Here is a 16661-nt window from a genome sequence, read left to right on the forward strand (position 1 = left end):
TAAATTTTCATTCATTGGGAAGGATGTGAAGGAGTGGAACAGTTTACCAGGGGTAGTGTTTGATCCTTTTCCAAAATCTGTACAGATATTCAAGAAGAGAATAAACAGCAACAGAGAAAGTAAATAAAGTGTTAGAGGGCATTTGACCAGTGCAGGTTATTGTAAATAAAAAAATGTGTGTGAATAAATTAATTCCATCCCCTGGTCTAAGGAGTTTGGACAGCCAAAGTAGGGGACTGCCTGTAGGGGTGAAGTACAGTGGGGACTTCGAGGGCTCTGGGACCGCTACGGTAGCTGTGAAGGCCCTTCAGGAACTCTGAAAAGTGGTGGCAAAAGGGGCTCTGGTTAAGACGCAGCAAGGAAAAGCAGCAGGAAGTGATCAAATTACTGGGGAGGTATTAAAGACAATAGGGTGGTACATAGTGCCTTATTTAAAATGGGTAAAAAAAAAAAAAGTAAATAAATGCAATGTAAAGTTTAATCTTATACCAGTTGTATAGTATGATTTGAAGTAATTCCACTTACTGTATATCAGTTTACTATATTTGTAAGTAGTACAGGAGATATTATAAGTAGAATTTTGTAAACAATATAAATTTATTAAGGATGAGCTGTGTGTTTAATAGAAAAAATTGTTAGCGTAAATTGTATAATATTGTATTATAGGAAAATTTTCTTCTCTTGTTAATTTAATATTTAGTGCTTGACAATAATGTATTTTAGTGTACCATTTGCAAATAAAGAGATTTTGATTTGATTTTATTTGAAGAAAAGCAATAGGAGTAGAAAGAGTCCAAAACAAAATAGATGTATCCAAACTGAAATGGTTTGGTCAACTGATAAGGATGACAAAAGAGCAACTCCTAAAAAGGATCTTCGATGAGAAATGGTAGAAATGAGGGTGAGAAGCAGTCCCAGAAAATAATAAAAAACTTCATTTAGAGAGATTAGTGATGAGAGATTTAAAAATGCAGACACCCAACACAGAATACAACTGGAAATGGGAAATGATGATGATGATGCCACAAGTAACAAAACCTGTTCAAAGATACATTTTAACATCAGGTACAGATGTGTATATTAAAGTAAATTTTCTCATCATTTATTTTTATAGCTGAGAGAAATATCAGTATCTACTTACATTCCCAGGACTTTGCCATACTCATAGCAATGAACCGTGCTGTGGTCATATCTTCAATGGCTGCCAGTTGTGCATTTTCTATTCTGCATGCATCTACTGCTGAGTCCCAAGTCATCTTTTGTGAAAACAACAGAAACTCATATCCATGAAACTTGAAGATCTGTTTTGTCACCGACTTTCCAGGTTCTGGAGATTGTAATGCAGAAAATTATTCATTAACATTTAACTCTGATCTTCAGCATTAACATACAAATTAAGGCAAAAAGAAAGACACCATAAGATAATAATAATAATAATAATAATAATAATAATAATAATAATAATAATAATAATAATAATAATAATAATAATAATAATAATAATAATAATAATAATAATAATAATAAATGTATAACAATCCTTCAGTGAGTGTCAGTTTCAACAGATACAGACGTGATGTAATTCTTCCTTAAAAAGAGTTTTTTAATATACCTGTAAATGTATTGATGCAGGTCTCCCATATTAAACACTTAAATGCCAATCAACTGCTGCAAATTGATCACGCAATTCTCAGCATAGGTGGAGAATGCCTAGCTATGCTATGCAATCAGCCATAATAAACATATATTAATTCATTTAACTGAACTTAATATACTGATATATCAACAAAAGTTGAAATGGGAAACCATGGAAAACCATCTTCTGGGCTGCTGACAATGAGGTTTGTATCCACTTTCTCCCAGATGCAAGGTCACAGTTGCATGCGCCTAATCACACGGCCAACTCACCCGGTGTTTGAGAATGTGTGTGAATACCATATTATTTTATTATTTATTGTACAATCTTCCTACAACAGCAGCAGGTTGCCCAAGGGAAAAGATAACCTTATTACATTTCTTACTGGGCGAGTTGGCCATGTGGTTAGAGGCGCGCGGCTGTAAGCCTGCATCCGGGAAATCGTGGGTGTGAATCCCACTGTCGACAACCCTGAAGATGGTTTTCCATGGTTTCCCATTTTCACACCAAGCAAATGCTGGGGCTGTGCCTTAGTTAAGGCCACGGCCACTTCCTTCCCACTTCTAGGCCTTTCCTATCCCATCGTTGCCATAAGAACATTTCTGTGTTGGTGCGACGTAAAGCTACTATTAAAAAAAAAAAACATTTCTTTCAGAAAAGAATTGTGCAGAATTTGAGGAACAATCCCTGTGGCACAAAACAACTCAAAGCACCTTAAGCTGCCTAGGTGACCTGCTACCCAGCCTGTTAGTTTGCAGATACTGGGTGCCATGAGGTCAGAGTGATGACTTACTCATCCATATTGTTTGGTCTTCTTGACTCGGTTTGCTGCTCTTCGTACCAGGCAGCTCCTCAGTTGGTCTCATGGGGCAGAATGAACACCTTTCTAGTCATCAGACCAGAATTTAAATCCCTGGACTGGCCAAGAATAAAGCCTGGGGTCTCCAGGTAACAGCAGGTATGCTACCCATACCTCAGAGGGTTAGTTCTTCATTAATCACAATAAGAATAAAATAGGAAAATGCCAAAATAACTGGAAGGAATATGTGAACAGAATGGGAAGGGAAAGAATCCCAAAGCAGATCTTACAATACCAGCAAAGAGGAAGTCGCTCTATTGCACGCCAGCAAAGTGATGAATTAAGACTATGACAGAACACTTGGCCTAATACCTGCTTGGAAGATGATGATGATGATGATGATGAATTTAAATATCTGCATTTCAGTTTTGCATAATCGAGTCTCTTCAGCACAATGAAGCTCTTAAAAGTTATCAAATGTATTTTTCACATCTTTGACCTCATGCTCAAACAGGCACTAAGGCAAATGTTGGGACATCTCCATTACCACCACAAATCTCCTGGCCTGAGAGATGGGAGGCCCGCCTCCTCTTTCAGCGGAGGAATGAAAACAATTTAGTATTTCTCTATAGCCTCATGTATTATAATGTTTTCAAGAACCTCCAACTTAAACAACACACTTGCAGGAACACACACACCAACCCCACATCTCTAATTATGATGCAATAAGATGAGCAGTACAGTTTTAGATTCAGGAGATAAAAGTTGTTATTCTCAGCTACTGTTGATACAAAGCATTTGAATCTTGTGGTATGACAGCCAGTGATCCCCAGGGGCTCTGAACTTTAGAGCGTGGGTTGGCGACCACGGGGCCCTCAGCTGAGTCCTGACATTGCTTCCACTTACTTGTGCCAGGCTCCTCACTTTCATCTATCCTATTCGACCTCACTTGGTCAACTCTTGTTCTTTTCCGACCCCGACGCTATTAGGTTTGCGAGGGCTAGGGAGTCTTTCATTTTCACGCCCTTCGTGGCCCTTGTCTTGCTTTGGCCGATATCTTCATTTTTCGAAGTGTCGGATCCCTTCCATTTTTCCGTCTGATTAGTGTTATATAGAGGATGGTTGCCTAGTTGTACTTCCTCTTAAAACAATAATCACCACCACCACCTGACAGCCAGTGTTTACAATACTCTGTGTGTCGTGTAGCTCCAAGTGTAACATATAGGTGGGTTGATAGTTGATGAAGTAAAACAAAGTTGTAATAGCAGAAAATTCAAAACCTTCCTAAAAGAGTTTTTAATTTTTTATTTTATTTTATTTTATAAAATGCTATTTGTTCGGGGCATCAACCCATGTGGATCTTTTGCCCCAACTGGCACCATATTGTGTGAACTTGTGTGTAACTGGAATGGTGGTTGTGTGGAATGTTATGTGTGAGGAAAGGAAGATTAAGGACGTCACAAACTCCCAGTCCCCCAGGCCAGGGATATTAATCATTACAATTTAAAAACCTTGACCCGGCCGGGAATCGAACCCAGGGCCGCCGGGTGACAGGCGGACGTGTTTCCCCCTACACCGCAGGGCTGGACAAAGAAAAAAGTTAATACCGCAGTATATTTCACAGACATTATCCTCAATTTGACATGTTCTAAATAGACCTTATTATTATTCCACTTGTGCCACCTCCTCACAGAGGGTTGGTAATCATCATTGACACCCAAGAGAGTTTCGGTTTACTCGGTCTGCCATCTAGTGGGCCTAGAGTAAAACGGGTCGAAATTGACGAGCAGACAGCCAGATGGCGTCAAATTGAAATGTATGCACAAGGCCATATTATTATTATTATTATTATTATTATTATTATTATTATTATTATTATTATTATTATTATTATTGACTAATTCTTCCTATTTTGTGTCTCCCATATCAGGGTTACTGCATCATGGGTGTCGAACTACTGCGAGAGGTTCTATACCCGGATAATCTTCTCTGTCCACGTCCACATTTCCTTTTTATCTTGCCTTCTATGATTAGGTTGTATTTGTCATTTTGGAAAATGTGACCGAAATAGGCTGTTTTCCTGCACTGAGCAAGGGTTAAGACTTTACATAATTTCCCAGCATGAGTAAGTACCTTCTCGTTGGTGATGTGGTCTGCTCATGGGATCTTGAATGTTCTGCAATACATACATATTTCACTGATGAAGCATTAAGTGTCCATCCTTTGACATCATACAGCAGCACTGGCAAGACGTACTTCATGACGTGCCATTGAGATTTCGATCTGAGGTCATGGTTGCACGTAAGATTTTTAATTTCTTGATGATGATGCTTGTTCAAAGGGGCTTAACATCTAAGGTCATCAGCCCAATTTTTAAATTTCAGAAACATTCTTCTTGAAGTACCAATTCTGGCTGTGATTTCTAAATATAGTTTGAACAAAAAGGGTCCATAATTCTCTCATTCATTAACTTTAATTTGTATCGGCTGTCTTTTTTTCAACTTTCTCTTTTTACATATTTTGTAATATTTAGCACTTGTTATACATTTGATTTCTTAACTTTATATGTTTGCTGGAACTGTCAGGGGTGTGATTTCCCTAACAAATACATCCAAAACACAAAAAAACTCACATCAGCTCCATGTTAGGAAGCTTGTTGAGCTGTATTTGCAGCATGATATTGCAAATAATGCGTACATGGTAGTTAAAATATTTTAGCTTTCACATATAAATCCCCTTTGTGCAAAAGCTACTGATAAGTGCTTGCCTGGTGGTCATAATCATAGACACCACATCGTTATGGTCTGACCCTGTGGTTAGCTAGTTGGAAAACATGTACAGTATAATTAACTTCACTAGTTTCCAAAATAAAATAAAGTGCAGTGAAAGACTTAAGTTAACGAAAGCCTTCTGTAGCACTTTATTTTATATTATTTGAACTTTTCATCTACCACATTCATCTTTGATTCATCTGATGCCGTGCACATGCCTACGACTGAACAGAAATAGCTTTTAATCGGAGCTAAGATGGTGCTGTCACTTCCTACTTGGAAGGCAGCACACAGTGAGCATTGTGACAAATGAGAGTACCACATACAATAGACTGATGGTAAAGCATTCTTATATTCAAACCGTCATTACTAGAGAAGTCTTCCTCATGAACAGACAAGATTTTCTTCTGAAGACGCGGAACAATGTAAAGTTCACCCTGTTTTCCTGATAGGGCAAACGCCCAAAAGCTAATTATCCTGCCCATAATTACAGACCGTGAAAGCATCATACTACAGATTGGGTAATTTTGGCATTAAAATGAAAGAGTCGCAATTAAGAGTTTTTCAAGCACTGTTGTTTAAAAACTTGAATCTGAAAATGGCCACTCTGTCCTTCATTTCTCGAAATTACCAATAATTACTACACACACACTAAAAATACTGCACACTGTCCTCCCTTTACACATACGTATGCTAAGGAAATAATTGCTATGCTTTGCAGTAAGTGTACGGAACTGTGTGTTCAGCACAACTGAGTGTACAGCTGTTGATCTTTGTTTACTAACTACACTGTATACAGCATCCATCCTATTTTAAGATTTCAAATATTACCTACTAATATTGGTTTTGTTGGAAATGAAATGTGCCCATTAAAAGCAAGATTTTTTTTTCCAAACTTTTAAGGAGACTACTGGGGTGTGTCCATAACATGAGTAAATACAATATAAAAGCCTAAAAGTCATGTGTCACCATTTACCGCTATGTAGACCTAAAAATCATAAGTTCACCATATTGAATGCCAGGCTCACACGCATTGGATACCCCCACAACCCCCCCTTATATTTGCAGCTGTCAAGTGGGGAGAAAAAAATTGGGGTTCTAATATGTGAGTGTTTCAAATAATCTGGACACTGTTTCCAAGGACTGATTGGATTGTGCATTCTTGTTCACAGTACCTTCTTCACAAACAAAACTCTGCAGGGAAGTGCAGTTGCTAGATACAAAATTTGGTTTCCTTCCATCAGCACGGTCTAGAATTAGACACTCTGATCCAAATAAAGGAGCATGTCCATATTCCCAAGGAGGGAAACCATCAGACCGGACCTCACTAGGAATGGTATCTCCAGTCTTGAGCCACTCCCAGCTTCCTTCTTCCAGCCGTCCTCCAAGCCATGCAAAACGTACATCTGCAAAAAAGAGAGAAAAGGAATTGATTACTTGTGAAATGAACCATTTACAGTTCAGCAAAGGAATATGCCTGTATGACAACAATATTGCATTTTAACATAAAAAGTGTCCGCCTCCGTAGCGTAACGGTTAGTGTTACTAGCTGTCGTCCTCGGGGGCCCGGGTTCGATTCCCGGTACTGCCAGAAATTTAAGAATGGCAGGAGGGCTGGTTTGTGAATGAAATACATCAAAGAAAGGACAATAAGTTCCACCTTTTCAATACTATATATTGTGTCATCATCAGCCGAGAATAATTAAACAAAGACAAGTATAGATCATGATTCTTATGGTGTGATTACAATGGTGGATTAAAAATATACATTATATGATTAAAATTATATATATATATACACAGAATACAAATCGACATACTGAACTGTTCAATGGACATTCTAACTATCAACAGCAATACATAGTGAAAAAATTAACTCATCTATTTCTGCTTGCATTGAACATTAATATAATTCTTCCATTCTTAAGTCCAAGTTGAAGCTCCAATCGAATTTTATTGTACATATTTTATGTGGAACACCATTCGACTAAATGTTTGTTTACCTTTTTAATGTGTCAAACATGGCTACATAACTTCAACGAATTGACTGGTCAAAAAGTTAAAATATTACAGTTTTAAGCCTACAATCAAATTTCACTATAGGCCCTAATTATATATTACAAGAACAAAATTTCTTTTAACAAATTAACCTCTTAATTAGAAATATTAAGGTGTACACCTCATAGAATAATGACCATTCCCATTTTACTTACCTTTAATTTGTGTATATATATACTATTTTAATCATATAATGTATATTTTTAATCCACCATTGTAATCACACCATAAGAATCATGATCTATACTTGTCTTTGTTTAATTATTCTCGGCTGATGAATACAGGGAATCTGTCGAAACCGGTACCGAATGTACAAAAGTTGTGATGTTTTAACTGTAATGTAAAACTTTCACACAATATATAGTATTGAAAAGGTGGAACTTATTGTCCTTTCTTTGATGTAAATCTTGTTTCAATATGGAACCTAAATATGAAATTCTTAACGTTAAATGTGAATGAAATGGTACATGTAGCTCACCTCCATTGGGGGTGTGCTGCACCACCTCGGGATGAGGACACGAGTTCACTTCACTTTCGTAAGTTATGATCACTTCACTTCACATAAAAAGTACCCCTTTATTAAGCTTTGGAAGAGTTACAGAAAAGCTACACCTATCACAGATATTTCTTCCACTTTTATCTAAGAAATGTGAACTAATGTTTCTTCTTCTTCTTTCCGATGAGGCCTACTAAGGACCACGTGCCAATTTCAATTCAGTTCTTCATACTGTGTTGTTTTCTCTTCTGCTCCTTCCAATATTCTTTCATCCTTTCACTATGCTGTTTCCTTCTGTCCTTGGACCACTTTGCACCAGGCTTCTTGTTCAATCTTCCTTGGAATCCTTCCATACTTACTACCTTCTTTCTAAAAATTTCTCTGCCCATAGTTTCTTCTTCTCTTATATTATTTCTTTCTAAATCTTTCCTTACTTCTTGAATCCAGCTAGTTGTTGCCTTCTTGTCCCAAAGGTACTTAAAAATCCTTTTTGTTAAGCTGGAATAATCCATTCTGTGAATATGTCCGAAAAATTGCAATCGCCTTTTTCTTACGGTTTCTGTTATGTTTTCAATGTTCCTGTATATTTCATCATTAGATCTTAATTTCAATACGTCTGTTGTTTTCACAGGGACTAAGATGTTTTTCATGATTCTAATATATTTCCATTTACTGAAGGAACCAACTCCCTCTGGCAAACTAACGAATGTGCAAACTGTCAAAAAATTAGGAGAGCAGAAAGAAGTTGTGATTACTCATGTCAAATGAATTTTTATATTTAATGATTGGTTTTATGTGTTAGCCATACAGAATGAGCTGCAAATGAGAGACATTGTCAGAGGGTAGACATTATATAAATAATTAAATATAGACCAAAACTTTAGTAGTTCGTCACTTTCGCTAGTTTGCCATAGTGGGAACTATATAAAATTTTAACTATAATAAAGCTGTCTTAAGGAACCTTCAAAATACATGTAAACAACTAAAAATGTAGAGATGGTTTTATGACTAGCACAGTACTTCCACACTGCAGAGGTCGTGTTTCTGGATCTTAACGGAACGTCATAAAATGAGGGTCACTATCTGACGAATGCACTTCATTGGAACAAACTTATGCATCTCAATACTTATGATGAAGTCATCTATTCAAAATTACTTACTAAAACTAGATGACATGAATGCTGTGGCCAGGAACTTTGCTTCTTTAAGATCATTAACTAATGCAAGGTAACTGCCATTATCTCTGCAGACTGCCACTGCTCGGTCCCAGGAGACAGGCCCCTTATAAACATAGTACCTGTGTCCACTGTCCTCAAACAACTGGGTGGTAGTAAGTTTCACTTCTTGAGCTAATTAAACACAAAAGATAAATAGATCATTTTTAAAAATGTATCATCAATTTTAGAACCAGCAACTTCCCTCCTCACATATTCATAACATAGTAAGAAAAATGAAATATGGAGAGAAACAAACAAGAAGTAATGGACAGGAATAAACAAGTAACAAATGAAGTCATATAAGAAAGGAATATGAAAGAAACATATAACAGAGTAAATGCAATGACAGATCAGTGTGGGTAGAGGGAGCAACTGAAAGAGGAGACAAAGACAAACATGAAAACCAAAAACTGCTTTCAGCATCTTTAAGGGTATATAACAAATTCCAACTTGTACATTTGAGTAGTTCCACCTTTCCACCACTTTAAATAATAACTCCACCTCGGATCAAGATGAAGTGAAGTGAAGCTTCCACGGTGTGTAGAATTACTTAGTTCTTCTTCTGGGCTGAACTGTAATGTTGTTTTCTGTACATTCCGTAAGGTTTGCCGATGTTTCAAATAATGCAGTATTCTTCGTCAAGGCGACTGAAATACCTCTACTCGATTTGAGGTAATCGGTCTCCCAGGCAGCAATCACATGGACTCCACACTGTTTCAAGCGTGGGCCAAAGAACAGCCAATCAAAGAGACCCCCCCCCCCCCCCTACCATGGCGGACCAATAGACAAACAGTGTACCATTGCCTGCATTATCAGTGAACTAAACAATGAAATTTATTACTTGTGTTCTTCAAGGTTTCCGAAAGACTTTGATGACTACAAAGCTCTCAGTTGAATGGAGTGATTTTGCAATTCCACCTCAATATACAGTGCAGGCTGTGATCCGCCATGGTGGGAGGGGGGGGCAGTTGCTAATTGGCTATTCTTTGGTCAATGATAGTGCAGGCTATAGAGCACTGTTTGTCTATTAGTCTGTCATGGTGGTGGTGAGAGCGGGGGGTTACTGAGTGGCTGTTCTTTGACCCATGATTGAAACAGTGTGGAGCCCAGCATTAATCGGCCTGCCTTAGCGGAGACAGGCAGCCAATCACCCGTTGCTTTTACTGACCTGCTGCAGCCACCATGTCCTCCAGGATTTAAGGTTTTAAGGACTGGAAACCAGACTTTATTGACCCATTCATTTTGATGGCTTCCCTTTATAGGTGGGTGTGGTAAGACACAAGGACAAGGTTGTAAGTTCACCTAGAGGAAAAATCCTTCCAGGCAGGCTTTAATACTTGTTGAGGATCCATCTGGACAGATCTTCGGTCTTGATGTAGGAGGGGAAGAAAGCTGGAAAAGTACAGGAAAAGGGAAGAAACATAAAGATAAAGATGAATAAAGGTGGTAAGAGGCTAGGAACAAAGGACACACACAAAGGAAGGAAAGGAACCCAATAGGTCAATCAAGACTGAAGATCTATGCAAATACCTCCTCAGCAAGTACTGAAGTTCACCCTCCTAATGAAGCTAGGAAGCAGAAATTAGCTTGTTGGGAGCTGAGAAGAAATTAATGTAAAAGAGCTGAGACTGATAAGGAGAGAGACTATTTATATGAAGATGTGGATATTGTCCACATCCTTTTGTATTTACATATTTGGCTTTGTCTCCTCTTTCTATAGTTCCTTGATGCTGAGCTGTCACTGTCTTAATAATAATAATACTTTATTAATGATAATACCATTTTACATAACAGTAGAGAAGAATAAACAAAACAAAACACACTAAAAAGAAAGTTCAATGGAGTATAAGTAGAAAAATATGTACAGATATATACACAGGTTATTTTACAAGTAATCACAGGAAAGTAATAGTCAATTCTGGAGATTATGTAAGTGATTTCTCAATTTTGACAATGAGCAGTTAAATATATCAATATCGACTTTGTTTAGAGATCTTGACATTAGTTTAATTGGCCCATTGAATGCGTAGTTAGTTCTATGCCAATTTGTAGACAATGTATTCTTGAACCTTGTGCGTCTGTCTGGTACATGTACGTTAATTTTTGCAAGGAGTTGTGGACAATTCACCAAGGAATGAAGCAATTTAAAAATGAAGAGTGTATTCAATAATTCACGGCATTGTGACAGGCTATGCAGATTTAAGGACTGTTGTAGGGATGTATAATCAACATTATCATATGAGAATCCTGCTCTAAATGAATATAAACGAAGAAATTTATGTTGTACTGAATCTAATCTATGGATAGAGGTCTGATGAGAAGGGTTCCAAACAGGTGTAGAGTATTCCAGTATAGGGCGTACCACAGATACATACAGCAATCGATAGGTAGCTAAGTTTGAAAATTTTCTAGAATATCTAGTAATGCAACCCAATCTTTGAAATACTTTCTTACAAATATTTTCAATATGTTCATCAAACGATAGGTTATAACTGAATAAAATACCAAGGTCGTTAACTTGTGAAACAGGAGTTAGAATGTTGTTCATTATATATTCCTATTTGTGTTTCTATATTTCCATTCACGGTTGTTGTAAACAATGTGAACAGGTTATAAGAGCATTAGAGGATTGGTCATAATGATAAATAATTTGAAAAAATAATTTGATATCATATCGTTGACAATTTTATCAACTGCTGAAGTTAACCAATAATATTGCTTTGTGAGTGAATTCGAATGGGCTTTGCAAGAAGATGGTACTAAATCTGCACGTCGCTTAAGACCGGCTTGAGAGCGCCAATCGAAGAACAAAACTTTACCAGGGGAAGGATTTGAACACAGACTTCCGAGCTGACAGGATTGCGCCTTAGCAAGTACACTATGCTGACACCGGCTGAAACCCATGGTGTGTTTGTGTTTGATGCTGATTTCTTGACATCGATAGCTGCTAGGCAATCGGTCATTTAAGTATATGTTTGTTTAAAAACCATGTGGCATGCGTACAGTGGACTTGGACCCACACTGCAACACAAGCCACTTGCAGATTTAGCAACAATGCCTCGCAAAGCCCATTTGAATTTACCTGTGAAGCGATCTGATCGGCTAACTTCAGCAGCTGACAAAATGACAATGGTGCGAGATATTAAATTATTTATCAATATGAACAACCCTCTAACGCTTGTATAACCAGTTCACATTGTTTACAACCACCCTGTGTATGACTTTGAGGAAAGCAATGACAAACTACCTCTCTTCTCATCATGCCTGGTATGCCTAAATTATGGCACCGCTACTGATTTTTGCCGTTTCTCTAAAACTGCATAATATTTGGTTGTGCCATTTGAGGATACAACCAGCTTCTGCGCTGAAGGGTTATGACTTAACTCATACTGTACGTTAAATGTTCAAGGAAAATGATTCCTCAGATTACTAAGATATATGCCACTGAGGATCGGTTCTTAAATGGACTCAAGTTTACCTTTTTCACAGACAAATGATCGTAGGCTACCACATTCTTGATCCACAAACATTGGTAGTGTGAATTCATAGTGATTAAGGAGCAGGCAATTATGTTTATTCTTCCCTTGATTCACCCAGGGAGGGAAACCATCTTCCCCAGTGGTTGAAGGAAATACCTCACCAGTACTCTTCCATATCCATTTACCATTCTTGTAACGACCACCAATCCAAACATCTTCATACTCTATGAACAATCAAAAAGAAAGCCATAATGCTCTGTTGCATACACAAATCTTGAAAGAAATTTACAAACAACCTTTCTTAAATTCTTTCAAAAAGATACAAGAAAGCAAAGCAACTCAAAGAAAAGAGACATTTACATTAGAAACTAGATAAAGTACTACCGTATTTACTTACATAATTTTCCCCCTCATGTAATTTTGCCTCCCTGATTTTTGGAAAAAATTAACTGCATATTCCCCCCCCCCCCCCTTTGTTTTATCTACGGTTTCCACTAGCTGCGAACCATGGACTTACCTCACCTTCGTGATTCATGCCGATGTACGTAAATCAGGAAGTAGTTTGGAAATTCTTGTTCATGTTTCCCATGCTAGGAGAAGAACAAAACTTTACCAGGGGAAGGATTTGAACACAGACTTCCGAGCTGACAGGATTGCGCCTTAGCAAGTACACTATGCTGACACCGGCTGAAACCCATGGTGTGTTTGTGTTTGATGCTGATTTCTTGACATCGATAGCTGCTAGGCAATCAGTCATTTAAGTATATGTTTGTTTAAAAGCCATGTGGCATGCGTACAGTGGACTTGGACCTACATTGCAACACAAGCCACTTGCAGATTTAGCAACAATGCCTCGCAAAGCCCATGAATGAATTAGTCAACATTCCAGCGCTCGGGGCCACAACACACCTGTGACAGCTAGCCATAACTTGCCCTTGTTATCAGTTATGACACACACGCATACAGTAATCACTTTCTTTACTAGTTGCTTTACGTCGCACCGACACAGATAGGTCTTATGGCAACAATGGGACAGGAAAGGGCTAGGAGTGGGAAGGAAGCGGCCGTGGCCTTAATTAAGGTATAGCCCCAGCATTTGCCTGGTGTGAAAATGGGAAACCACGGAAAACCATCTTCAAAGCTGCCGATAGTGGGGTTCGAACCTACTATCTCCCGAATACTGGATACTGGCCGCACTTAAGCGTCTGCAGCTATCGAGCTCAGTGTAATTGCTTTCAACAGTGTTCTTACATGTGAATTGTTGTGCAAAGTGTTTGTTAGTGACGAGTTGGGGGGGAAAAAACCAGTAGTTACGATGCACAATTTAAATTTTCTGTAATAGAATTTGATGAAAATAACGGCAATCATGCTGCATCTCATGAATTTTCTGTAGTACTAACTCACGTGTGTTACTGACAGAAGTAGAAAGAAGAATTACAAAGTACCAAGAAAACAACTTTATCATTTCGGACACCAAAAATCGGGAATCATCCAGAAACTTAAAAGGATCAATGTAAATCAAATGAGAAATTATGACTTTTCAGTTTCCCCATGAGATACTCACATAATTTTTCCCCCTCACATAATTTTCCCTCCCTGATTTTTGGAAAAAATTAATTTCAGATATAATAATTGCAGTAGAAGTTGCAAAAACCCTGAAAATTCCTGATTTTAAAGCAAGCAGAAGATGGCTTTGTCAATTCATGAAAAGGAACAACCTTCAAAGGACATCCCTCTATGCCAGTGACTTCCGAAGGACCACAGTGAAAAAATCGTGCAGTTTCATAGATTTGTAATCAGGAAGCGACGCGAGTACAATTACTTGCTACCACAAATCGGAAATGCAGATCAAACTCCCATTTTCTTTGATATACCGAGAAACACTACAATTACCGGAAAGGGAGCATCCAGCACAGTCATGAGCAACGATGAATGAAACAGTAAGTCTATTTCTTCGAAGTGAAATACATATTTATTTCAGGTATCTTGCTCCTATCTTCAGCGAATTCTCACGTGACATTAAAAGACGATGGTTTCCGTATAATTATTGCTAGTGAAAGTATTATTTCCTTCGATTTTGTATTAAAATTAATTGTGTATTACACATTTTTGATTATTTTGTACTATTTTAGTCCTAAATAAATTTTGTAACTTACGTAAGATAATTATGATTGATTTTCTCATTTCCATTTTTAATTTAGATTCACATAATTTTCCCTCCCTGTTTTTGAGGTCGAAAAAGGTACAAAAAAGGGGGAATTTGTGGGAGTAAATATGGTATATTCGTGTAACTTAATGTACATAAACCATAGATATCATGTTCAGATTACAATTTGACTGTCAGCTGATAAAAATGTTTGGTGCAGCCTATAGCCTATAAATGATTTGTATGGCATTGATAGCCATCACCATCTGGTGGTGTACGTATACAGTATGTAGTTCTGTGAGTTAGTATGTTGTGATTTCTCAATAACTCCAGATCCTTGTAAGATCCTTGGGAGTATAATATGCAAGAACATCAATAAGTGTATACCTATGTTGTTCAGCTTTTCTGAATTATAATGAAGCTTGATAAACTTCATGGTCTATCTTACGTAGTAATAAAAATAGAGAATATGTATCTTGTTCAAGTACTTTAAATTAGTTAAAGCAGTCTTTTTTTTTTAACAAAGCATAAATATTCTTTTGAAAATGCAGAATAGCAATACTAAAAAAAGAAAGATGTATCAAAGTGGTCAAGAAATAAAGATAGTAATGTAAAGAAAGTGAAACAGCTTCATTAACAAATAGAACAGACACAAAGTCTTTTCAAACTTAGCATTATTTGTAAGTCAAGGAAGGATCAGCCCAGAGCCTTTTCAAATGTACTTGCCAGCAAAGTGACTTAACAGATTGCTGAGGATGAGGATATGGTTCAATTACTGATTGCAGCAGAAGCTGATCAGGAAGTTCAGTTACTTCATCAAAACAGAGATGACCTGGGACCAGAATATCAAAATAACATTAAGTTATGGTGAAACACTAGTGATGTACTGGCATGCTGGCCTTTGGTCACAAAGGTCCCAGGTTCGATTCCTGGCAGGGTTGGAAATGTTAACCATCATTGGTTAATTTCGCTGGCACGGGGACTGGGTATATGTGTCATCTGCATCATCATTTCATCCTCATCATGATGCGCAGGTCACCTACGGGCATCAAATGAAAAGACCTGCACCTGGCGAGCCAAACATGTCCTCGGACACTCCCGGCACTAAAAGCCATACGCCATTTCATTTACTAGTGATGAAGTGCAGGATTCTTGGTGAAGAGACCCTATGGAATGGCAACACTTTGATGGCAGATTTCCAGCTTTAAGGAGGTACTGTGAAGAAATTCCATGACATTCTGAAAACATGCAAGTGATGTACAAATCAGAAGGGTGTACTGTTTCCCAATTGGTGAAATACATTAATATTGAATTCATTTTTCAAGTGGAACTCAATGAAAGATTGACAAAGCCCCAACTCAACTAAGAACAAGATATTTCTGATGCATACTTTAAGGCTTTGATTCATGTAATGTGCCCAAACTCCCTCACATCAGATGTTGAAACTTTACCAAAAAGATAAATGAAGAAAGACAGTAACATTTAAAGGCAGGTTTCCCTAAGTCTGATATTTTTCCCAATTAGTGCACCAGAATTGAAAATGTGATCATCAGATCTGTCATTATTTTTGTTTTCATTTTTATTTATTTAGCAGAAACTCTGTATTATTTTGTTACAAGAAATCTGCTGATAAGAGGTAGCTATCACTACACTCCTGCAAGCAATGATATTTGTCAAATTCAGTCAGTCAGCTTTACAGATAACACAGCTCCATACCTCATGGTGGTTCCGAGTGTACAGTGAGAGCTGCTTATGTGTGCATCCCTGGTATAAGCAATGTCACACTCAGTTGAGCTCCATGGTCATGCATACACATCTCACAAGTGCAAGCCCTTGAGCATGGGCCAGTTGGACTGAAATACATTCTAAAAAAAGGTGATGCTCATTCGCTGAAAATTATCGTATTCATAGTGGAAAGGATCTTACCAGGTAATTTGGTTGCCTTCAATATATATCGTGAATTCAGTGTTGTTAAGTACATAGAAAGGGACAGCCATCTGAACTTACCTCTCTGCTGAGGAAGAGTAGCCTGCGAGTCCACCAAGAATTTTGCCACAGC

This window comes from Anabrus simplex, chromosome 5, assembly GCF_040414725.1.
Source record: "Anabrus simplex isolate iqAnaSimp1 chromosome 5, ASM4041472v1, whole genome shotgun sequence".
Classification (NCBI taxonomy): Eukaryota; Metazoa; Arthropoda; class Insecta; order Orthoptera; family Tettigoniidae; genus Anabrus; species Anabrus simplex.